At 40.8% G+C, this 24771-nt stretch overlaps 1 protein-coding gene and 1 pseudogene across 1 annotated transcript in view; one reads left to right on the forward strand and one right to left on the reverse strand.

Annotated features, from left to right (window-relative positions):
• The window catches only part of PRKAR2A (protein kinase cAMP-dependent type II regulatory subunit alpha), a 77557-nt gene that overhangs the window by 42399 nt on the left and 10387 nt on the right, over positions 1–24771 (reverse strand). The window lies entirely within an intron of this gene.
• LOC132432273 (small ribosomal subunit protein uS10-like) lies at positions 12904–13355 on the forward strand (annotated as a pseudogene).

Consider the following 24771-nt stretch of genomic DNA (forward strand, 5'->3'; position numbering starts at 1 on the left):
TAAAAACCTGGAGAACAGGGAGTTCCCTAGTGGCGCAGTGGTTAAGACTCCACCCTCCCAATGCAGGGGGCCCGGGTTCGATCCCTCGTCAGGGAACTAGATCCCACATGCATGCCACAACTAAGAGTTCATATGCCACAACTAAGGATCCGGCAAGCCACAACTAAGGAGCCCACATGCCGCAACTAAGGAGTCCTCGAGCTGCAACTAAGGAGCCGACAAGCCACAACTAAGGAGCCCACCTGCCACAACTAAGACCTGGCACAACCAAATAAATAAATATTAAACCCAAACCAAACCAAACCCGGAGAACATAATCCAAGCACAGCTAGGGCAGGGCAAAGCTCAGGACTCAAGAGTCTACAACTGCTGTGACAAATAGGCACACTCAACTTAAAGCTGGTCTGGTAGGATGTTAGCAACACCAGCTGTGTACAGAGGCAAATAACAGAAGCAGGGCATTAATGAGGGCCTTGTGTTTGGAGGACCTCAGCATAGTAAAACATAGCACAGAACAGTAAATCTCAAAAGTGGACTACAAAGCAGCTGTTAGGGCAGGCCCATTAGAGTGGTTAATCAAACAAAGGGATTGCCAGGAAGAGCTGCCACCAATGGGTGGCAATTATGCTGAGCCTCCATAGGCGGGGGTGAAAGTGCATCTCTGGGCAGATGAAATAACTTGACGAAAGCCCCAAAGGCAAGAAAGTTTTTGGAGAGTGTAAATGTCCCAGGGTGCCTGGAAACATAGATGAGGGAGAAGCAGGGTGTCAAAGGAGGAACACTCAATGATGCAAGAAAAGTCCAAGAAAAGCACCGAGTACCCCATTTAGGGTTCTGAGACCCAATCAATAAACTATGGGACTCATTGGCTCACAATTAAGAAAAAAAACAGAGAACGGAAGGGAAGGAAAACAGAGAAGACAAAAAAAAAAAATCCACCATGATTTCACACACAAATTCATTCTGCTTTCTCTATGGGTCAGAAGAGGGAAAGAATGCTGCTATTCTTTCTTTTTGAATTTTTTTTATTTTTAAAATTTATTTATTATTAATTTTTTTGGAGTATGGTTGCTTTACAATGTGATGTGGAGTCTGAGCATCAGTATTTTTTAAAAGCTCCCAAGGATGAAAATCACTACAACAGCGGAGGGAACCAGGTGGAAGCTACAAGGGTACAAGCCAGGCTTCTCTGAATATACCTTATTTGGTTGACTTTGGAACCATGTAAATATTTTACATAATTATAAAATTAAATTTGAAAAAGAAATCCCCAAAACATAAAGCAAACTAACTGTGTATTTAATTGGGAGGAGAATCACACAAAGAACTATTTCAAATGACTTTAATTGGATATCCTAGCAGGGTATACTCTAAAGATAACAAGCACTGAAGAAATAGTTTTCAGAAATAATACTGCTAGTCTACGATTCTGAGACTGTTATGTGGGCATTATGGGATAAAGAAAATGAGTAACTGTGTTATTGAATACTGGGATTTCTGGCATTAAAGGATATACATGGGCTTCCCTGGTGGCGCAGTGGTTGAGAGTCCGCCTGCCGATGCAGGGGACACGGGTTCGTAACCCGGTCCGGGAAGATCCCACACGCCGCGGAGCGGCTAGGCCCGTGAGCCATGGCCGCTGAGCCTGCGCGTCCAGAGCCTGTGCTCCGCAACGGGAGAGGCCACAACAGTGAGAGGCCCGCGTACCACAAAACAAACAAACAAACAAACAAAAAACAAACAAACAAAAAAAGAATATACATTAGGTTGAGTAAAAGCATTATAGTCCTAAGTTTAAACTGGAAATATGACTAACCTCTGGAGTAAAGAGCAGCCCTACCATGCATTTTATGATCTCTACTATTTTTGTCTAAAGAGAAACAGCGTTCCTTGAAGAAATTGCTAATTCCTGGTCTGGAGCTAAACATGTAACAAGACTAGAAAATCTTCTACCAGAAATCAAGGACACTATAAAAGACTGCTAGGATCATGTCAAAAGGAATTAGGAGAAAACCTGAAGAGGTTCCCATGACACAAAGATAGGATAATATGAGCATCAAATAAGAACAAAATGACAATGGATAAAACATCAAATACAGTTAAATCTTTAAATTTACACTGATTTGTTACAGGACTTCATTTGTCATCTTTGGCAGATGCTAGAGAACTTATGCTGAAAACAGGTAGATAAAAGCAAAGACTCATCGTTTATCCTGCCTTTTCTGAACAAACTATTCCACAGGGTAACCTAAGAGTTAATGACGGGAAGTTTTTCCAGCTTATGCATGAAGAAGGAATGATAGAGGGACTTCCCTGGTGGTCCATTGGTTAAGAATCCGCCTTCCAATGCAAGGTACGTGGGTTCGATCCCTGGTCAGGGAACTAAGATCCCACATGCTGTGGGGCAACTAAGCCCACACACCACTACTACTGAGCTTGTGTACCTCAACTAGAGAGCCCACATGCTGCAACTACTGAGCCCCACGCTCGGAGCCTGCACCCCACAACAATAGAGCCTGTGCACTGCAACTACTGAGCCCACACACTCTGGAGCCCGTGTGCCACAACTAGAGAGAAGCCCACGTGCTGCAATGAAAGAGCCCGCATGCTGCAATGAAGATCCTACATGCCACAACTAAGACCCAATACAGTCAAATAAATAAATAAATAAATAAAATATTTTTTTAAAAAAGAAGGAATGATACAATTAGAACAATGCCATTTGCAACCCCAGTGAAATAACGGATATAGCCTAGGCAATGATCAACATGAACATCAGCATCATAAAGGAGAGACCAGTCAGTCTTAAGTGCCTTCTAATGGAAAACACATCAACAGCCATGAAACAGCTGGTGGGGGTAAGGGAGCGGGGGGGTGGAAGAGGGACAAATCTGAATCTGATCAAGCCTATACAGCAGTGGTTCTCAAACTTTAGGGTGCATCAGAATCATTTAGAAAACTACAGGGCCCCTTCCTCAGAGTTTCTGATTCAATAGGCCTGGAGTGAAGCCAAGAATCTGTATTTCTAATAAGTTTCCCAGATGATGCTGATGTTATTGATCCTGGAACCTCATTTGAAAGCCACTGCTCTAGTGCCAATTATGAAATTAGAGGAAAAACAGGGGATGGGGAACTTTGATGCAAACATCATGGGGATGCAATCAGCAAACTGTACATTGTGAAAAAAATCTACAAAATAAACTTTATTCTACAAATAAGCTTCAAAGGAAAAAAGAGAGAGATCAAGAAAGATCCTATAGACTAAAAGAGACTTAAGAGATAAAGCAGCCAAGTGTAATTCTTGGAACCTATCTGGAGATGTATGGAGAAGTTTGAACACAAATCAAATATTTGATACTAAGGAATTATTGTTAATTATTTTAGATGTAATAAAAGTTTTGTGGGTATATTTTTAAAACTAGTCCTTAGAGATATAAACCTAAATACTTATGGATAGAATTATTTCTGAAATTTTTTTAAAAAGGAGGAAGGTGTGGGACTTCCCTGGTGGTGCAGTGGTTAAGAATCCGCCTGCCAATGCAAGGGCCATGGGTTCAATCCCTGGTACGGGAAGATCCCGCATGACATGGAGCAACTAAGCCCGTGCACCACAACCACTGAGCCTGTGCTCTTGAGCCCGTGTGCCACAACTACTGAAGCCCGCACGCCTAGAGCCCGTGCTCCACAACAAGAGAAGCCACCGCAATGAGAAGCCCGTGCACTGCAACAAAGAGTAGCCCCGGCTCACCACAAATAGAGAAAGCCTGCGTGCAGCAACAAAGACTCAACACGGCCAAAAATAAATAAATTAAATAAATAAATTTTTAAAAAAGTAAGAGGAAGCTAGTTTGAGTGGGAAAGAGTCATGAGTTGGGGCCACCTTGCCCCAGGTAAGGAGAACTGATTCTGAGAATCTTTCCCTAACTCCTTGTTCAGTAAAATTGTGTGGTAGCTTGAAACTGGCATAGTAATTAAATAAATGGGTAAATACTCCCAAAGAGAAATTAGCAAACACTATAAATTGAATCACCAGCCATGAGTTAATGGAGTTGGGGATAAGTAGATGGGGGGCGGTATTACACTATTCATCTTACTAGTGTCACTAATCGACATTTTCCATCATAAAAAAAAAAGTAGAAAAGAAAATGAGCATTTCTGTAAGGGGACGGGGGAACCAGTGAACAGGGTAATTCTTTTCTTTTTTCAGTACGCGGGCCTCTCACTGTTGTGGCCTCTCCCGTTGCGGAGCACAGGCTCCGGACGCGCAGGCTCAGTGGCCATGGCTCACGGGCCCAGCCGCTCCGCGGCATGTGGGATCTTCCCGGACCGGGGCACAAACCCATGTCTCCTGCATTGGCAGGCGGACCCTCAACCACTGCGCCACCAGGGAAGCCCGAGTTATCTATTTTATACATATTAGTGTATATATGTCAATCCCAATCTCCCAATTCATCCCACCACCCCCCCCCAGCCACTTTCCCCCCTTGGTGGACAGGGTAATTCTTATACAGGTGGTGCATTTACCACTCTGCAAAAGCACTGCCCTAACACATACTTCCAGCCAGTAAACACAGTCACTTATTCTGAAACAACCACTGGCACCCACAACCCCCTGTCCCCATCCACACTAGTACACTGGACATCTCTCTGGTCCTAAAGTACACACTGCCTGCCTAGAAGACCCATCTCTAACCCAGCCCCAATGTCCTGTCAAAGAAGACAGCGCCATTCCAAGGGCTGAGCATTCCTTCTCTATCACAGCACACAAAAATCCCATGTGTCTACTACATCACATAAAAAGCTCCTAAGCTGCAGGGATGGGGAATTTCCTACCACTTTTTGTCTAGTACAGGCCTTGTCATACACAGACACTAAATGTAAATGGGCTAAATGAATGATTGCCTATTACCTGGGCTGGAAAGGACTAAAAGCCATGCCCCCTTTCTTGGGTATATCATCTCATCAACTCACATTTGGCCACCAATTTAAGTTGAATTATAACAGGAATATAAAACTATTCTGACACCAACTGGTGAACTTCAATACAATTCTGATGCTAATGACCCAGAGTAGCATCGGATTCCATAGTTCAAGGACATGGTTCCCAACAAGACTGTCCTTACTCCAGTTGCACTTTGGTGGTCCGCAGGCCAACAACATTTCTGAACAACTGGCTACAAATTCAGAGGTTCCCACAACTCCTCAGGTTTGATTTGCTAGAACAACTCACAGAACTTTAGAAAGCACTATACTTATTATTACAGTTTTATTAGAAAGGATACAAATCAGGACTAGCCAAATGAACATACACATAGGGCAAAGTCTGGAAGGGTCCTGAACACAGAGTTTCCATGCCCTCTCCTCATAGAATCAAGGTGCATCAGGGACTTCCCTGGTGGTCCAGTGGTAAAGAATCCGCCTTCCGATGCAGGGGACACAGGTTTGATCCCTGGTCTGGGAAATAAGAACCCACATGCTGCGGGGCAACTAAGCCCGTGGCACCACAACTACAGAGCCCAGGCGCCTCAACAAGAGAGCCTGTGGCCCGCAAACCACAGAGCCCACATGCCCTGGAGCTCGCATGCCACAACTAGAGAGAGGGAAACCCGCACGCCAAAAAGAGCCCACGTGACACAACGAAAGATCCCATGTGCTGCAACTAAGTCCTGATGCAGCCAAAAAAAAAAAAAAAAAAAAAGGAATCAGGGTGCATTATCCTCCAAGCATATCACCAACCAGGAAGCTCCACCAAGCTCTGATGTTCAGAGTCTTATTGGGGTTTCATTCCATAGATATGACTGACTGAATCAGGGGCCATGAGATTAACCTCCATCTCCAGCCCCTCACCTTTCCCCAGAGGTCAGATTGGCTCAAAGTCCCAGTGTTCTGATTATATGGTTAGTCTTTCTGGTGACCAGGCCCCATTTTGAATCATCTCATAAACATAAACTCAGATATGATCCAAGAGGGCTCATGAAAAACAAAAATACTCCTATCACTTGGGAAATTCTAAGAGTTTTGGAAGTTCTGTGCCAGGAATCTGGGACAAAGGCCAGACACATTCTTTATTATTCAACAAAAACAAACTGTGAAAACTCCCTAGCCAACTTACAAAAATAAAGACAAGCATTTAAAAAGATATGCAAGACCACTCGTTTTAGGGTGCTAAATCCCATTCTCACTTATTAGCATTTCAGATACCACTCATCTACTAGACTTATACACCATTTTTACAATTTGGTATGCATTAAATTGAACCATACTCTGAGAATTATCTACAGATTGCTAGAAAAAAACCCTGGAGCATCACCAACCAGATGGGGCTTCTCCTTCTGGTTGAGAAACCAACCCATTAGTTGAGCATTGGACACTTGGTCTAGTAATGGCAAGACAAATCAGCTGCCCTGTTAATGATCATGGAGTCACCAAACAAAAAAGGTTCAATCTTTCTGAAAAGAGCCATCAAGAACATGACAAAACGTGATAAATATATGTATTTACAGCATGAAGCAAATTCTCCTCTAATCATAATTTTACTTTTGTTTAAAAATAATGGATGCCTCAAAAAAAGTGTTTAATTATAACACTGCAAACTGAACAATAATTCTCCAGCCACTGGTTTATCCAAATTTTGAGATCACTAGTCACTGTCTTCACATACAATATCTTGTGGGTATCACATCTCAAAACTGTTGTTAACAAATTCTCTGGCAGTTATCAGGTCTTGGATTAAGAAAAACTCAAGCCATCTTTTTTTTTTTTTTTTTTTTTGCATACGCGGGCTTCTCACTGTTGTGGCCTCTCCCGTTGCGGAGCACAGGCTCCGGATGCACAGGCTGAGTGGCCATGGCTCACGGGCCCAGCCTCTCCGCAGCATGTGGGATCTTCCCAGACCGGGGCACGAACCCGTGTCCCCTGCCGCCTGCATCGGCAGGCGGACTCTCAACCACTGCGCCACCAGGGAAGCCCAAGCCATCTATTTTTGAATCTTAAATTCATTTAAATGGAACCTCAAATGCAAAAGAAAAATTACAAGCTAAACACGCCTACCTTTTTTTTTTTTCTACGCCTACCTTTTTTAAAATTCCAGAGTCATACACTAAATTTTACACTAAACAGGAAAAACTACCTGAGAAAAACTTATTGTGAGAATATAATACGCAAGAACAGCCCTAGCAGACCATATGTTTTTATCTTTTTTTTTTTTTTTTTTTTTTTTTGCTCATCCAGACTCCTTTTTTATTTTTTTCATTTTGTCTGAATATCTCTGATTTGGGAAGCAGTACCCTACATTCAAAAACATTAGTTTGAGAATCAGAAAATCATGTTCTAGGTTTATGTTTAATCTGTTTATTCATCTGTAAAATAAGGTTAGCATCTCAATGGTAACTAGGCTTTAAAATTCCATGGACTCTCAATATTTACACAATTATTTCTGATCAATTGAAAATCAAATTCATATGTAGAAATTCATAGATTATTTGACTGATCATTCATGTTTTTATCTTTTTAAATTTGAAGTATAATTGACTTACAATATTATATTAGTTTCAGACGTACAACACAGTAATTTAATATATTTATATACTACAAAATGATCACCCTGGTAACTCGTTACCATCTGTCACCATAAAAAATTATTACAATGTTATTAACTATATTCCCTGTGCTGTACATTACATCCCTGTGACTTACTTGTTTAATTACTAGAAGTCTGTACCTCTCAATCTCCCTCACCTATTTCATTCATCCCCCAACTTCACTCCCCTATGGTAATCACCAGTTTGTTCTCTGTATCTATGAGTCTGTTTTAATACATTTGTTTGTTTTATTTGTTAAATTCCACATATAAGTGAAATCATACAGTATTTGTCTTTCTCTGTCTGACCTATTTTGCTTACCATAATACCCTATAGGTCCATCCATGTTGTCATAAATGGCAAGATTTCATTCTCTTTTTTAGCTGAGTAATATTCCACTGTGAATGTATACCACATCTTTATCCATTCACCTATCAATGGGCACTTAGGCTGCGTCCTTATCTTGTAAATAATGCTGCCTTGAGCGTAGCGGTGCATTTATTTTTCTGAATTAGTGTTTTTCTTTTCTTTGAAAAAATACCTGGAAGTGGAATTGCTGAGTCATATGGTAGTTCTATTTTAAATTTTTTGAGAAACTTCTATACTGTTTTCCCTTAGCTTAAATATTCACCGCTATGAGAGTCAAGTAAGTAAAAGACAAGGCCTTGAATCAAGGGCACAAATAAGTAAAACCTTAGGGCTTCCCTGGTGGCGCAGTGGTTAAGAATCCACCTGCCAAAGCAGGGGACATGGGTTTGAACCCTGGTCCAGGAAGATCCCACATGCCGTGGAGCAACTAAGCCCGTGCGCCACAACTACTGAGCTTGAGCTCTAGAGCCCGCGCGCCTCAACTACTGAAGCCTGTGCGCCTAGAGCCTGTGCTCCTCAACAAGAGAAGCCACCACAAAGAGAAGCCCGCGCACCACAACGAAGAGTAGCCCCCGCTCGCCGCAACTAGAGAAAGCCCGGGCGCAGCAATGAAGACCCAATGCAGCCAAAAATAAATAAATAAATAAATAAATAAAAGAAGTAAAACCTTAAATTACCCTTTAAATTAAATAACAGCTAAAGCAAATAACACTCCTCTCCAGTTTCTGAATAAGAGATGTCCCCAGTTTTTCTCTCCATTCTAAGCCACCTCCCCACCCGCCATTCTAGGACCTTGCTCCATCAGATGCTACCTCTCCACTGGCTAATTTCCCTCTGCATGTGAACATGCTAATTGTGACTCTAACCTAATAAAACAAAACCAAAGACCTTCCCTCATACCTGTACTTCTTCAAGCTACCACCAGGTCCTTTCTTTACTTCTTCAAAATGTACTCCCCATTCCCTGTCTGAGTCTTCTGCAGCCCGCGTCTCCCTCCCTCCCTCCCTCCCTGTCCCTCTCTCTCTCTCTCTCTCTCTCTCTCTCTCTCTCTCTCTCTCTCTCACACACACACACACACACACAAACACACACAAACACACACAAACTCCCTGACCCACTGGCACCTGACCTCTTCTACCACAACCCCACTGAAGCCTCTGTCCTGTCCCTGGAATTACAGCTGGGTCCAATCATTTCAACACTGGCCTTACCCAACTTGACCTCTTCACTGCTTGCAACACCACTGATGCCCAGTTTAGTTCCTACCTTAGCTCCCTTCTCTGTGCTCCCACAATATACTCTGTGATAGCAGTCTCCAAAATCAGCTCCTCAGTCATAAACTCACTCATGTACTCAACAAGATCTTTTTAAGTATACATTATAGGCCTGGCTGTATGCTAAGTGCTGAAGACAAAGAAAATGAAAATTCCCCATCCTCACAGAGCTTCTGTTCTATTGAGAGAAAAATAACAAAAACCAAATAAGAATTCTAGATCATTACTTGAGCTCTAATGTAACCAGAGGGACCCACTCTAGGCAGGGCAATCTGGAAAAGCCTCTCTAAAGCTGAGGCTTAAATGAAGAGGAGCCAGCTGGTCAGAGCCACAGAAGAAAGATTCAGGAAGGACCAACAGCAAACACAGACTACTTAGAGAGAGAAAGAGCCAGGCAACAAGTGTAGCAGGCAAGGATGGATAGGGCAAGAGAGAGAAGGTAGAGAGAAAAATATGGATCAAATCTTGCAGGACTGTGTGAACCACAGAAGATACGTGAATTTCATTCCACTTGCAATGAGGGGATTTGAACTGAAGATTGATATGATCTGGTCTCCGTTTTAAAAAAATCTCCCCAGCTACTGGGTGGAGAATGAACTAGAGAGAGCAAGGCATTTGAGATAAGAAACTTCTGTGGTTGTCCAAGGAAAAGAAGAGAGCTAGGGTAGAAACACAGAAAAAGCAGACTAGGTATGAAACTCAAAGCACAGCAAGAAAAGAAAAAAATAGATAAAGTGAACTTAATCAAAATTTAAAAGTGTGCTACAAGAGTATAAAAAGACAACTCACAAAATGGGAAAAATATTTGCAAATCACATATAGGGTAAGAGACTAGTATCCAAAATATATAAAGAACACTTACAATTCAACAACAAAAAGACAAATAACCCAGTTAAAACATAGACTCAGGACCTGAATAGACACTTTGAAGAAGAAGATATACCAATAGACAACAAGCACATGAAAAGATGTTCAACATTATTAGTCATTAGAGAAATGCAAATCAAAACCACACCAAAGGGGCTTCCCTGGTGGCGCAGTGGTTAAGAATCCGCCTGCCAATGCAAGGGACACGGGTTCAATCCCTGGTCCGGGAAGATCCCACATGCCGCAGAGCAACTAAGCCCATGTGCCACAACTACTGAGCTTACGCTCTAGAGCCCACGAGCCACAACTTCTAAGCTCACGTGGCACAACAGAGTAGCCCCCACTCTGCCACAAGTACAGAAAGCCCGCGTGCAGCAACAAAGACCCAACGCAGCCAAAAATAAAATAAATAAAATTTAAAAATAATAATAATACCGGTCTGGGAAGATCTCACATGCCGTGGAGAGGCTAGGCCCGTGAGCCATGGATGCTGGGCCTGCGCGTCCGGAGCCTGTGCTCCGCAACGGGAGAGGCCACAACAGTGAGAGGCCCGCGTACGCAAAAAAAAAAAAAAAAAGTTCTAATCACAATAAAGTTTACCTGTGAGGTGATGAATGTTAACTAATCAGTTCACAATATATACATATATGAAATTATGTTATATACTGTAAACTAATACAATGTTATATGTCAATTAAATCAACTATACTCCAATATAAAATAAAAATTTTAAAAATTTTTTAAAATTTCCCAGTCTGATATTGTGATATAACAAGAAATATATATTTGGTTTTCAGCCCAGATTCCTGGCAGAGCTCCTAAAGCCTGAAATTTCCTCAGTGACAGAGGTGAGAGGAGAGTCTTTTGTTATTCAAAATAAGTCCCTTTCAACCAAACTGAGTTTATGCTAATGAGGTGACACTTGAAAGATGAAGACCGGTTATGAGAAGAACAACCCTGTGATTAGAGGGCTGGAAATTTCAGCCCTACACCTTGACCTACAGGGAGGGACGATGAGCTGGGGATTGAGTTCATCCTTGATGATTTAATCAATCATGCCTATGTAATGCACCCTCCATTAAAAACCCTAAATGAAGGGGTTCTGAGAGCTTCCAGGTTGGTGAACACATTGAGGTATGGGAGGTGGTGTGCTCGGAGAGGGCACAGAGGTTCTGTGCCCCTTCCTACATACCTTGACCTATGCATCTCTTTCATTTCGTTGTACCTAGTTGTATTCTTTATAATAAGCCAGTAACAGTAAGTAAAGCACTTTCCTAAGTTCCGTGAGCCATTTGAGCAAATTATCAAACTTAAAGTGGGGTCATGGGACCCCAAATTTATAGCTGGTCAGTTCGAAGTACAGGAGGCCTGGATTTTTGATTAGCGTCTGAAGTAGAGGGCAGTCTTTTGGGACTGAGCATTAACCTGTGCAGTCTGCACTAACTCCAGGTAGTTAGTGTCAGAAGTGTCTTGAGTAGAGAAACAACAGTTTTTCTTTTACCTAGTATCTTTGTTAACAGTATATCCCCCTAGTACTCCAAGAATCATACCAGGTTCACCCCAGGTCAGGGTGAACCTTGACTTTCCTCTCTTCCTCACCTTCTAAAAGTAGGGATTCAATAATTCTTATCAACTCTATCAAAATAAGTATCTCAAATATACAGTCACATATTGAACATAAGCAGACATTAGATGAAGATAAAGGTTCAACATTCTTAAAATGAATAAAATTGAAAGTAAAACACTGAGAAATTTTTCCAAAAGTTAATTCTTTTCAAAAAATTTTAATACCTTGTGCTTCAAGTGTACAACAAATTTGGGTGATCATTTCATAATGTATGCAAAATGTCAAAACACGATGTAGTACATCTGAAACTAACATAATATACAGCATGTCAATTGCATTTTTAAAAAATTTTTATTGAAATATAGTTGATTTACAATGTTGTGTTAGTTTCAGGTGTACAGCAAAGTGATTCAGTTATACATATATATATACATATTCTTTTTCAGATTCTTTTTCATTATTGGTTATTACAAGATAATATTAAGTAGAGTTCCCTGTGCTATACAGTATGTCCTTGTTGGTTATCTCTTGTATATATAGCAGTGTGTATATTTCAATCCCAAACTCCTAATTTATCCCTCCCCTCTTTCCCCTTTGGTAACCATAGGTTTGTTTTCTATGTCTGTAAGTCTATTTCTGTTTTGTAAGTAAGTTCATTTGTATCATTTTTTTAGATTCCACATATAAGTGACATCATACGGTATTTGTCTTTCTCTATCTGACTTACTTAACTTAGTATGATAATCTCTAGGTCCATCCATGTTGCTGTAAATGGTTTTATTTCATTCTTTTTTTATGACTGAGTGGTATTCCATTGTGTGTGTGTGTGTGTGTGTGTGTGTGTGTGTGTGTATCTCACATCTTCTTTGTCCATTCATTTGTCAATGAACACCTAGGTTGCTTCCATGTCTTGGCTATTGTAAATAGTGCTGCTATGAACACTGGGGTGCATCAACTGTATTTTAATTTTTTTAACTATACAACAAATTTGGTATTCATATATATTGCTGGTAACTGTGTATACTGATTGACACAATCCTTCTGAAAAGCAATATGACCACATAGTACTTATTAAATGCCAAAAAATGTATCTTTTGACACAATAATTCTGTTTCTAGAAATCTATTCTAGGTAAATAAGTCAACAATGAAAAAAAAAAAACACCTTATGCACTCTTTGAGAAGATACAGTCACAGCTGCAGCAGAACTCAGGTCTGCCGGCTCTTGCTTCCAGCTTCTGCTCCCAACTCACCACTGTTGGTTTTCCCCAAGGAACAAGTCTACGAGGAAGCCTCACCACAGCCATGGCTCTTAAATATAACAGAAAATCACCCATGGAACAAGAGGTGGTGATTTACCAAACTAGAATTACCCTAACCAACCACAATGTAAATCTCTGTCGAAGGCGTGTGCTGACTTGATCAGAGGAGCAAAGAAAAAGAATCTCAAAGTGAAAGGATCAGTTTGGATGCCTACCAAGACTATGAGAATCACTACCTAGAAAAACTCCTTGTGGTAAAGGTACTGACTTGGGATCTTTTTCAAATGAGCATCCACAAGCAACTCATTGACTTGCACAGTCCTTCTGAGATAATTAAACAGATTATTTTTGTCAGTACTGAGCCAGGAATCAAGGTTGAAGTCATCATTGCAGATACTTAAATCAACTATTTTAATAAATTGTCAGTTGTTAAAAAAGAAGCTGGGGCTTCCCTGGTGGCGCAGTGGTTAAGAATCCACCTGCCAATGCAGGGAACACGGGTTCAAGCCCTGGTCCGGGAAGATCTCACATGCCGCAGAGCAACTAAGCCCGTGCACCACAACTACTGAGCCTGCGCTCTAGAGCCCGTGTGCCACAACTACTGAAGCAAGCCCACGCACCTAGAGCCTGTGCTCCACAACAAGAGAAGCCACCACAATGAGAAGCCCACACACCAGAACGAAGAGTACTCCTGCTCGCCGCAACTAGAGAAAGCCCGCACACAGCAACGAAGACCCAATACAGCCATAAATAAATAAAACTTATTTAAAAAAAAAGAAGCTGTATGCATTAAAGAAAAGTTTATACTAGCAAATATTTGGAGGCAACCTAAATGGGGAATAATTATTATTATTTATAATAATAATATAATATACTAAATTTGCAAAATACAGTAGAAAAATCATTATGACAACAAAATACTGGCAAACTAAATCCAGCAGCATATTAAAAGGATTATACCTTACACCATGACCAAGGGGGATCTATCCCAAGAATGCAAGGTTGGTTCAACATATAAAAATTAAAATGTAATATACCACATATTAAAAGAATGAAAGGGAAAAAAACCACATGATGATCTCAATTGATGCAGAAAAAACATCCAACAAAATCCAACACCCGTTTGTACCCAACAAACTAGGAATTAAAGACAATTTCCTCAACATAGTAAAAGCATTTATGAAAAATCCATAACTAACATCTTACTTAATGGTAGCAGACTGAAAAAATTTCCCCTAGATCAAGAACAAGACAAGGACGCCTGCTTTAGTCACTTTTATTCAGCACACTATTGAAGGTCCTAGACAGAGCAATTAGGCAAGATAAATTAAAAGGCACTCAAATTGAAAAGAAACAAATAAAACTATTCACAAATTACATGATCTTATATAGAAAATCCTAAAGAATCTACAAGTTGCAGGATACAAGATCAACATACAAAAATCAGTTGTAGAGGGCTTCCCTGGTGGCACAGTGGTTGAGAGTCAGCCTGCCGATGCAGGGGACGCGGGTTCGTGCCCCAGTCCGGGAGGATCCCACAGGCCGCGGAGTGGCTGGGCCCGTGAGCCATGGCCGCTGAGCCTGCGCATCCGGAGCCTGTGCTCCGCAACGGGAGAGGCCGCGGCAGAGAGAGGCCCGTGTACCGCAAAAAAAAAAAAAAAAAAAAAAAAAATCAGTTGTAGCAGTTGGAGGGGAAGATGGCGGAAGAGTAAGACGCAGAGATCACCTTCCTCCCCACAGATACACCAGAAATGCATCTACACGTGGAACAACTCCTACAGAACACCTACTGAACGCTGGCAGAAGACCTCAGACCTCCCAAAAAGCAAGAAAGTCCCCCGTACCTGGGTACGGCAAAAGAAAAAAGAATAAACAGAGACAAAAGGATAGGGACGGGACCTGCACCAGTGGGAGGGAGCTGTGAAAGAGGAAAGGTTTCCACACACTAGGAAGCCCCTTCGCGGGCGGAGACTGCGGGTGGCGGAGGGGGAAAGCTTCGGAGCCGCGGAGGAGAGCACAGAAACAGTGGTGCGGAGGGCAAAGCGGTAAGATTCCCGCACAGAGGATCGGTGCCGGCTGGCACTCACCAGCCCGAGAAGCTTGTCTGCTCACCTGCCGGGTCGGGCGGGGCTGGGAGCTGAGGCTCAGCCTTTGGTTGGAGCGCAGGGAGAGGACTGGGGTTGGCGGCGTGAACACAGCCTGAAGGGGTTAGTGCACCACGGCTAGCCGTGAGGGAGTCCGGGGAAAAGTCTAAACCTGCCTCAGAGGCAATAGACTTTTTCTTCCCTCGTTGTTTCCTGGTGCTCGAGGAGAGGGGATTAAGAGCGCTGCTTAAAGGAGCTCCAGAGACGGGCGCGAGCCACGGCTAAAAGTGCATCCCCCAGAGACGGGCATGAGACGCTAAGGCTGCTGCTGCCGCCACCAAGAAGCCTGTGTGCGAGCACAGGTCACCATCCACACCCCCATTCCGGGGAGCCTGTGCAGCCCGCCACTGCCAGGGTCCCGGGATCCAGGGACAACTTCCCCGGGAGAACGCACGGCGCGCCTCACGCTGGTGCAACGTCATGCTGGCCTCTGCCACCGCAGGCTCGCCCCGCACTCCGTACCCCTCCCTCCCCCAAGCCTGAGTGAGCCAGAGTCCCCGAAGCAGCTGCTTCTTTAACACAGTCCTGTCTGAGCGAAGAACAGACGCCCTCCTGCGGAACAACACGCAGAGGCGGGGCCCAATCCAAAGCTGAGCCCCGGGAGCTGTGAGAACAAAGAAGAGAAAGGGAAATCTCTCCCAGCAGCCTCAGAAGCAGCGGATTAAAGCTCCACAATCAACTTGATGTACCCTGCATCTGTGGAATACATGAATAGACAACGAATCATACCAAATTGAAGAGGTGGGCTTTGAGAGCAACATTTATTATTTTTTCCCCTTTTCCTCTTTTTGTGTGTATGTGTATGCTTCTGTGTGAGATTCTGTCTGTATAGCTTTGCTTCCACCATTTGTCCCAGGGCTCTAACCATCCGTTTTCTTTTTTTCTTAAAAATTATTTTTTATTTTAATAACTTTATTTTATCTTACTTTATTTTATTTTATCTTCTTTCTTCCCTTCCTTCCCTCCTCCCTCCCTCCCTTCTTCCTTCCTTCCTTTTTTTCTTTTTCTTTCTTTCTTTCCAGTTTTTCTCCCTTTTATTCTGAGCCGTGTGGATGAAAGGCTCTTGGTGCTGCAGCCAGGAGTCAGGGCTGTGCCTCTGAGGTGGGAGAGCCAACTTCAGGACACTGGTCCACAAGAGACCTCCCAGCTCCACATAATATCAAACGGTGAAAATCTCCCAGAGATCTCCATCTCAACACCAGCACCCAGCTTCACTTAACGACCAGCAAGCTACAGTGCTGGACACCCTATGCCAAACAACTAGCAAGACAGGAACACAACCCCACCCATTAGCAGAGAGGCTGCCTAAAATCATTATAAGTCCACAGACACCCCAAATCACACCACCAGATGGGGACCTGCCCACCAGAAAGACAAGATGCAGCCTCATCACCAGAACACAGGCACTAGTCCCCTCCACCAGGAAGCCTACACAACCCACTGAAACAACATAAGCCACTGGGGACAGACACCAAAAACAACGGGAACTACGAACCTGCAGCCTGCAAAAAGGAGACCCCAAACACAGTAAGATAAGCAAAATAAGAAGACAGAAAAACACACAGCAGATGAAGGAGCAAGATAAAAACCCACCAGACCTAACAAATGAAGAGAAAATAGGCAGTCTACCTGAAAAAGAATTCAGAATAATGATAGTAAAGATGATCCAAAATCTTGGAAATAGAATAGACAAAATGCAAGAAACATTTCACAAGGACCTAGAAGAACTAAAGACGAAACAAGCAACAATGAACAACACAATAAATGAAATTAAAAATACTCTAGATGGGATCAATAGCAGAATAACTGAGGCAGAAGAACGGATAAGTGACCTGGAAGATAAAATAGTGGAAATAACTACTGCAGAGCAGAATAAAGAAAAAAGAATGAAAAGAACTGAGGACAGTCTCAGAGACCTCTGGGGCAACATTAAACGCAACAACATTCGAATTATAGGGGTTCCAGAAGAAGAAGAGAAAAAGAAAGGGACTGAGAAAATATTTGAAGAGATTATAGTTGAAAACTTCCCTAATACGGGAAAGGAAATAGTTAATCAAGTCCAGGAAGCACAGAGAGTCCCACAGAGGATAAATCCAAGGAGAAATAGGACAAGACACTTTTTTTTTTTTAACATCTTTATTGGAATATAATTGCTTTACAATGGTGTGTTAGTTTCTGCTTTATAACAAAGTGAATCAGTTATACATATACTTATATCCCCATATCTCTACCCTCTTGGGTCTCCCTCCCTCCCACCCTCCCTATCCCATCCCTCCAGGCGGTCACAAAGCACCGAGCTGATCTCCCTGTGCTATGCGGCTGCTTCCCACTAGCTAGCTACCTTACGTTTGGTAGTGTATATATGTCCATGCCTCTCTCGCTTTGTCACAGCTTACCCTTCCCCCTCCCCATATCCTCAAGTCCATTCTCTAGTAGGTCTGTGTCTTTATTCCTGTCTTACCCCTAGGTTCTTCATGACATTTTTTTTTCTTAAATTCCATATATATGTGTTAGCATACGGTATTTGTCTCTCTCTTTCTGACTTACTTCACTCTGTATGACAGACTCTAGGTCCATCCACCTCATTACAAATAGCTCACGTTCGTTTCTTTTTATGGCTGAGTAATATTCCATTGTATATATGTGCCACATCTTCTTTATCCATTCATCCGATAATGGACACTTAGGTTGTTTCCATCTCCGGGCTATTGTAAATAGAGCTGCAATGAACATTTTGGTACATGACTCTTTTTGAATTATGGTTTTCTCAGGGTATATGCCCACTAGTGGAATTGCTGGGTCATATGGTAGTTCTATTTGTAGTTTTTTAAGGAACCTCCATACTGTTCTCCACAGTGGCTGTATCAATTTACGTTCCCACCAACAGTGCAAGAGGGTTCCCTTTTCTCCACACCCTCTCCAGCATTTATTGTTTCTAGATTTTTTGATGATGGCCATTCTGACTGGTGTGAGATGATATCTCATTGTAGTTTAGATTTGCATTTCTCTAATGATTAATGATGTTGAGCATTCTTTCATGTGTTTGTTGGCAGCCTGTATATCTTCTTTGGAGAAAGGTCTATTTAGGTCTTCTGCCCATTTTTGGATTGGGTTGTTTGTTTTTTTGTTATTAAGCTGCATGAGCTGCTTATAAATTTTGGAGATTAATCCTTTGTCAGTTGCTTCATTTGCAAATATTTTCTCCCATTCTGAGGGTTGTCTTTTGGTCTGGTTTATGGTTTCCTTTGCTGTGCAAAAGCTTTGAAGTTTCATTAGGTCCCATCTGCTTATTTTTGTTTTTATTTCCATTTCTCTAGGAAGTGGGTCAAAAGGATCTTGCTGTGATTTATGTCATAGAGTGTCCTGCCTATGTTTTCCTCTAAGAATTTGATAGTTTCTGGCCTTACATTTAGGTCTTTAATCCATTTTGAGCTTATTTTTGTGTATGGTGTTAGGGAGTGATCTAATCTCATACTTCTACATGTACCTGTCCAGTTTTCCCAGCACCACTTATTGAAGAGGCTGTCCTTTCTCCACTGTACATTCCTGCCTCCTTTATCAAAGATAAGGTGACCATATGTGTGTGGGTTTATCTCTGGGCTTTCTATCCTGTTCCATTGATCTATCTTTCTGTTTTTGTGCCAGTACCATAATGTCTTGATTACTGTAGCTTTGTAGTATGGTCTGAGCCAAGACACATATTAAACAAACTGTCAAAAATTAAATACAAAGAAAACATATTAAAAGCACCAAGGGAAAAACAACAAATAACACACAAGGGAATCCCCATAAGGTTAACAGCTGATCTTTCAGCAGAAACTCTGCAAGCCAGAAGGGACTGGCAGGACATATTTAAAGAGATGAAGGAGAAAAACCTGCAACCTAGATTACTCTACCCAGCAAGGATCTCATTCAGATTTGATGGAGAAATTAAAACCTTTACAGACAAGCAAAAGCTGAGAGAGTTCAGCACCACCAAACCAGCTTTACAACAAATGCTAAAGGAACTTCTCTAGGCAAGAAACACAAGAGAAGGAAAAGACCTATAATAACGAACCCAAAACAATTAAGAAAATGGGAATAAGAACATACATATTGATAATTACCTTAAATGTAAATGGACTAAATGCTCCCACCAAAAGACACAGATTGGCTGAATGGATACAAAAACAAGACCCACATATATGCTGTCTACAAGAGACCCACTTCAGACCTAGAGACACATACAGACTGAAAGTAAGGGGATGGAAAAAGATATTCCAGGCAAATGGAAACCAAAAGAAAGCTGGAGTAGCAATTCTCATATCAGACAAAACAGACTTTAAAATAAAGACTATTAGAAGAGACAAAGAAGGACACTACATAATGATCAAGGGATTGATCCAAGAAGAAGATATAACAATTGTAAATATTTATGCACCCAACATAGAAGCACCTCAATACATAAGGCAAATACTAACAGCCATAAAAGGGGAAATTGACAGTAACACGTTCACAGTAGGAGACTTTAACACCCCACTTTCACCAATGGACAGATCATCCAAAATGAAAATAAATAAGGAAACTCAAGCTTTAAATGATACATTAAACAAGATGGACTTAATTGATATTTATAGGACATTCCATCCAAAACAACAGAATACACATTTTTCTCAAGTGCTCATGGCACATTCTCCAGGACTTGATCATATCCTGGGTCAAAATCAAGCCTTGGTAAATTTAAGAAAATTGAAATTGTATCAAGTATCTTTTCCAACCACAACGCTATGAGACTAGATATCAATTACAGGAAAAGATCTGTAAAAAATACAAACACATGGAGGCTAAACAATACACCACTTAATAACGAAGTCATCACTGAAGAAATCAAAGAGGAAATTAAAAAATACCTAGAAACAAATGACAATGGAGACATGATGACCCAAAACCTATAGGATGCAGCAAAAGCAGTTCTAAGAGGGAAGTTTATAGCAATACAATCCTACCTTAAGAAACAGGAAACATCTCGAATAAACCACCTAACCTTGCACCTAAAGCAATTAGAGAAAGAAGAACAAAAAAACCCCAAAGTTAGCAGAAGGAAAGAAATCATAAAGATCAGATCAGAAATAAATGAAAAAGAAATGAAGGAAACAATAGCAAAGATCAATAAAACTAAAAGCTGGTTCTTTGAGAAGATAAACAAAATTGATAAACCACTAGCCAGACTCATCAGGAAAAAAAGGGAGAAGACTCAAATCAACAGAAATAGAAATGAAAAAGGAGAAGTAACAACTGACACTGCAGAAATACAAAAGATCATGAGAGATTACTACAAGCAACTTTATGCCAATAAAATAGACAACCTGGAAGAAATGGACGAATTCTTAGAAATGCACAACCTGCCAAGACTGAATCAGGAAGAAACAGAAAATATGAATAGACCAATCACAAGCACTGAAATTGAAACTGTGATTAAAAATCTTCCAACAAACAAAAGCCCATGACCAGATGGCTTCACAGGCGAATTCTATCAAACAGTTAGAGAAGAGCTAACACCTATCCTTCTCAAACTCTTCCAAAATATAGCAGAGGGAGGAACACTCCCAAACTCATTCTATGAGGTCACCATCACCCTGATACCAAACCAGACAAGGATGTCACAAAGAAAGAAAACTACAGGCCAATATCACTGACGAACATAGATGCAAAAATCCTCAACAAAATACTAGCAAACAGAATCCAACAGCCCATTAAAAAGATCATACATCATGATCAAGTGGGGTTTATTCCAGGAATGCAAGGATTCTTCAATATACACAAATAAATCAACGTGATACACCATATTAACAAATTGAAGGAGAAAAACCATATGATCATCTCAATAGATGCAGAGAAAGCTTTCGACAAAATTCAACACCCATTTATGATAAAAACTCTGCAGAAAGTAGGCATAGAGGGAACTTTCCTCAACATAATAAAGGCCATATATGACAAACCCACAGACAACATCATCCTCAATGGTGAAAAACTGAAAGCATTTCCACTAAGATCTGAAACAAGACAAGGTTGCCCACTCTCACCACTCTTATTCAACATAGTTTTGGAAGTTTTAGCCACATCAATCAGAGAAGAAAAGGAAATACACGGAATCCAAATGGGAAAAGAAGAAGTGAAGCTGTCACTGTTTGCAGATGACATGATACTATACATAGAGAATCCTAAAGATGCTACCAGAAAACTACTAGAGCTAATCAATGAATTTGGTAAAGTAGCAGGATACAAAATTAATGCACAGAAATCTCTGGCATTCCTATACACTAATGATGAAAAATCTGAAAGTGAAATCAAGAAAACACTCCCATTTACCACTGCAACAAAAAGAATAAAATATCTAGGAATAAACCTACCTAAGGAGACAAAAGACCTGTATGCAGAAAATTATAAGACACTAATGAAAGAAATTAAAGATGATACAAATAGACGAAGAGATATACCATGTTCATGGATTGGAAGAATCAACATTGTGAAAATGACTCTACTACCCAAAACAATCTACAGATTCAATGCAATCCCTATCAAACTACCACTGGCATTTTTCACAGAACTAGAACAAAAAATTTCACAATTTGTATGGAAACACAAAAGACCCCGAATAGCCAAAGCAATCTTGAGAACGAAAAACGGAGCTGGAGGAATCAGGCTCCCTGACTTCAGACTATACTACAAAGCTACAGTAATCAAGACATTATGGTACTGGCACAAAAACAGAAAGATAGATCAATGGAACAGGATAGAAAGCCCAGAGATAAACCCACGCACATACGGTCACCTTATCTTTGATAAAGGAGGCAGGAATGTACAGTGGAGAAAGGACAGCCTCTTCAATAAGTGGTGCTGGGAAAACTGGACAGGTGCATGTAAAAGTATGAGATTAGATCACTCCCTAACACGATACACAAAAATTAGCTCAAAATGGATTAAAGACCTAAATGTAAGGCCAGAAACTATCAAACTCTTAGAGGAAAACATAGGCAGGACACTCTATGACATAAATCACAGCAAGATCCTTTTTGACCCACTTCCTAGAGAAATGGAAATAAAAACAAAAATAAGCAAATGGGACCTAATGAAACTTCAAAGCTTTTGCACAGCAAAGGAAACCATAAACCAGACCGAAAGACAACCCTCAGAATGGGAGAAAATATTTGCAAATGAAGCAACTGACAAAGGATTAATCTCCAAAATTTATAAGCAGCTCATGCAGCTTAATAACAAAAAAACAAACAACCCAATCCAAAAATGGGCAGAAGACCTAAATAGACATTTCTCCAAAGAAGATATACAGGCTGCCAACAAACACATGAAAGAATGCTCAACATCATTAATCATTAGAGAAATGCAAATCTAAACTACAATGAGATATCATCTCACACCAGTCAGAATGGCCATCATCAAAAAATCTAGAAACAATAAATGCTGGAGAGGGTGTGGAGAAAAGGGAACCCTCTTGCACTGTTGGTGGGAACGTAAATTGATACAGCCACTGTGGAGAACAGTATGGAGGTTCCTTAAAAAACTACAAACAGAACTACTATATGACCCAGCAATTCCACTAGTGGGCATATACCCTGAGAAAACCATAATTCAAAAAGAGTCATGTACCAAAATGTTCATTGCAGCTCTATTTACAATAGCCCGGAGATGGAAACAACCTAAGTGTCCATTATCGGATGAATGGATAAAGAAGATGTGGCACATATATACAATGGAATATTACTCAGCCATAAAAAGAAACGAACGTGAGCTATTTGTAATGAGGTGGATGGACCTAGAGTCTGTCATACAGAGTGAAGTAAGTCAGAAAGAGAGAGACAAATACCGTATGCTAACACATATATATGGAATTTAAGAAAAAAAAATGTCATGAAGAACCTAGGGGTAAGACAGGAATAAAGACACAGACCTACTAGAGAATGGACTTGAGGATATGGGGAGGGGGAAGGGTAAGCTGTGACAAAGCGAGAGAGTGGCATGGACATATATACATTACCAAACGTAAAATAGCTAGCTAGTGGGAAGCAGCCGCATAGCACAGGGAGATCAGCTCGGTGCTTTGTTACCACCTAGAGGGGTGGGATAGGGAGGGTGGGAGGGAGGGAGATGCAAGAGGGAAGAGATATGGGAACGTATGTATATGTATAACTAATTCACTTTTTTATAAAGCAGAAACTAACACACCATTGTAAAGCAATTATACTCCAATAAAGATCTAAAATTTAAAAAAATCAGGTGTAGTTATATATATTCACAATCAACAATCTGAAGATGAAATTTAAGAAAACAGGCCTTATCTGGCAGAAATGGAAAAGCTGATCCTAAAATTCATAGGGAATTGCAAGGAGTCCTAAAAACCCAAAACAGTCTTGAAAAAGAAGAACAAAATAGTGGTGATGGTTACACAAAATAATGAATGTACTTAATGCTCCTGAACTGTATAGTTTAAAATGGTAACAATGTAAATTTTATATATATTCTACGACAATAAAAAATTCATTATGACATCTATGTGAAGAAATTTTTAAATGCTTACAGCCTTTTCTGTAAAAAATAAATAAGGCAAGAAAAAAATGAGAAGCATTTCAGGCATGAAATAATATGAACAGTATAATGACATAAACTCCAGCCTAGAGTGAAACACTGCTTATGATATGGTCTTGGAAAATCTCTAGGCCTCAGTTTCCTCATCTGTAAAATGGAGATAACTATTATCCCTACCTTAAAAGATCAGGAGGATTCAATGCAATAATGCAAATAAATCACTGAACACTGAGACTAATACAGAATAAAGGGTTAATAAATGCTAGCTGTCCTAATTGCAGAACTGTATTTACGGTTACAATTATGTAAAATTTATGCTCTTTATGTGACGGTCTCCTCCAGCTGATATTCCTTGATCTAGTTGATGGGATACACAGTGTGTACACTTTATAAACAATCAAGCTGCATATTTATGATTTGTATCCCCTTTTGCATATATGTTTTACTTCAGAAAAAGTTTACTTAACTGAAAAAGGTGATTGCACAACATTGTGAATGTACTTAATGCCACTGAACTGTACACTTAAAACGGTTAAAGTGGCAAATTTTACATTATGTATATTTTACCACAATTTTTTAAAAGGAAGAAAAAGGAAAGAAAGCTGATTGTGGTGATGGTGTAGAGAATAGATGGGGCAGAGGAGAGATGAGTGGGAGACCTATGGGATGCTCAGGTGCATCCAGTTAAGAATCAATAAAAACCAAACTCAAGGCAGGGACAGTAGGGAAGGAGAAGATGGGGGAGCCCAGACATTAAATGAGAGAAAGAGAGAGAGAGAAGGAGAAAGTGACTGATTCCTGGGTTTCTTGCTGAAGAAATTAGAAGAAACAGCAGTGTGACAGGTTAACGACATCAGTTTTAGGCTTCATGAGTTTCACAGATGAATGAGAGGTGATGAGCCAACAAGATGAGCATAAATAGTTGCGTGTCTAGTAGACCAAGTTTTGAGCTGTAGTTTTGATTTTGAAAGTTCAGGTTCAAGGCAGTAAAAAAATGCTCAGGAAGAGAATTGCTCACTGAGGGAGAAATGGTAACAAACTAAATTTTGGGGATCATCAACAAACATTTAAAGGGCAGAAAGGAGGCCAAGTGGTGGATGAAGACTAAGGGGAATAAAGACACAGATGC

Source organism: Delphinus delphis, chromosome 10, assembly GCF_949987515.2.
Source record: "Delphinus delphis chromosome 10, mDelDel1.2, whole genome shotgun sequence".
In the NCBI taxonomy this organism is placed as follows: domain Eukaryota; kingdom Metazoa; phylum Chordata; class Mammalia; order Artiodactyla; family Delphinidae; genus Delphinus; species Delphinus delphis.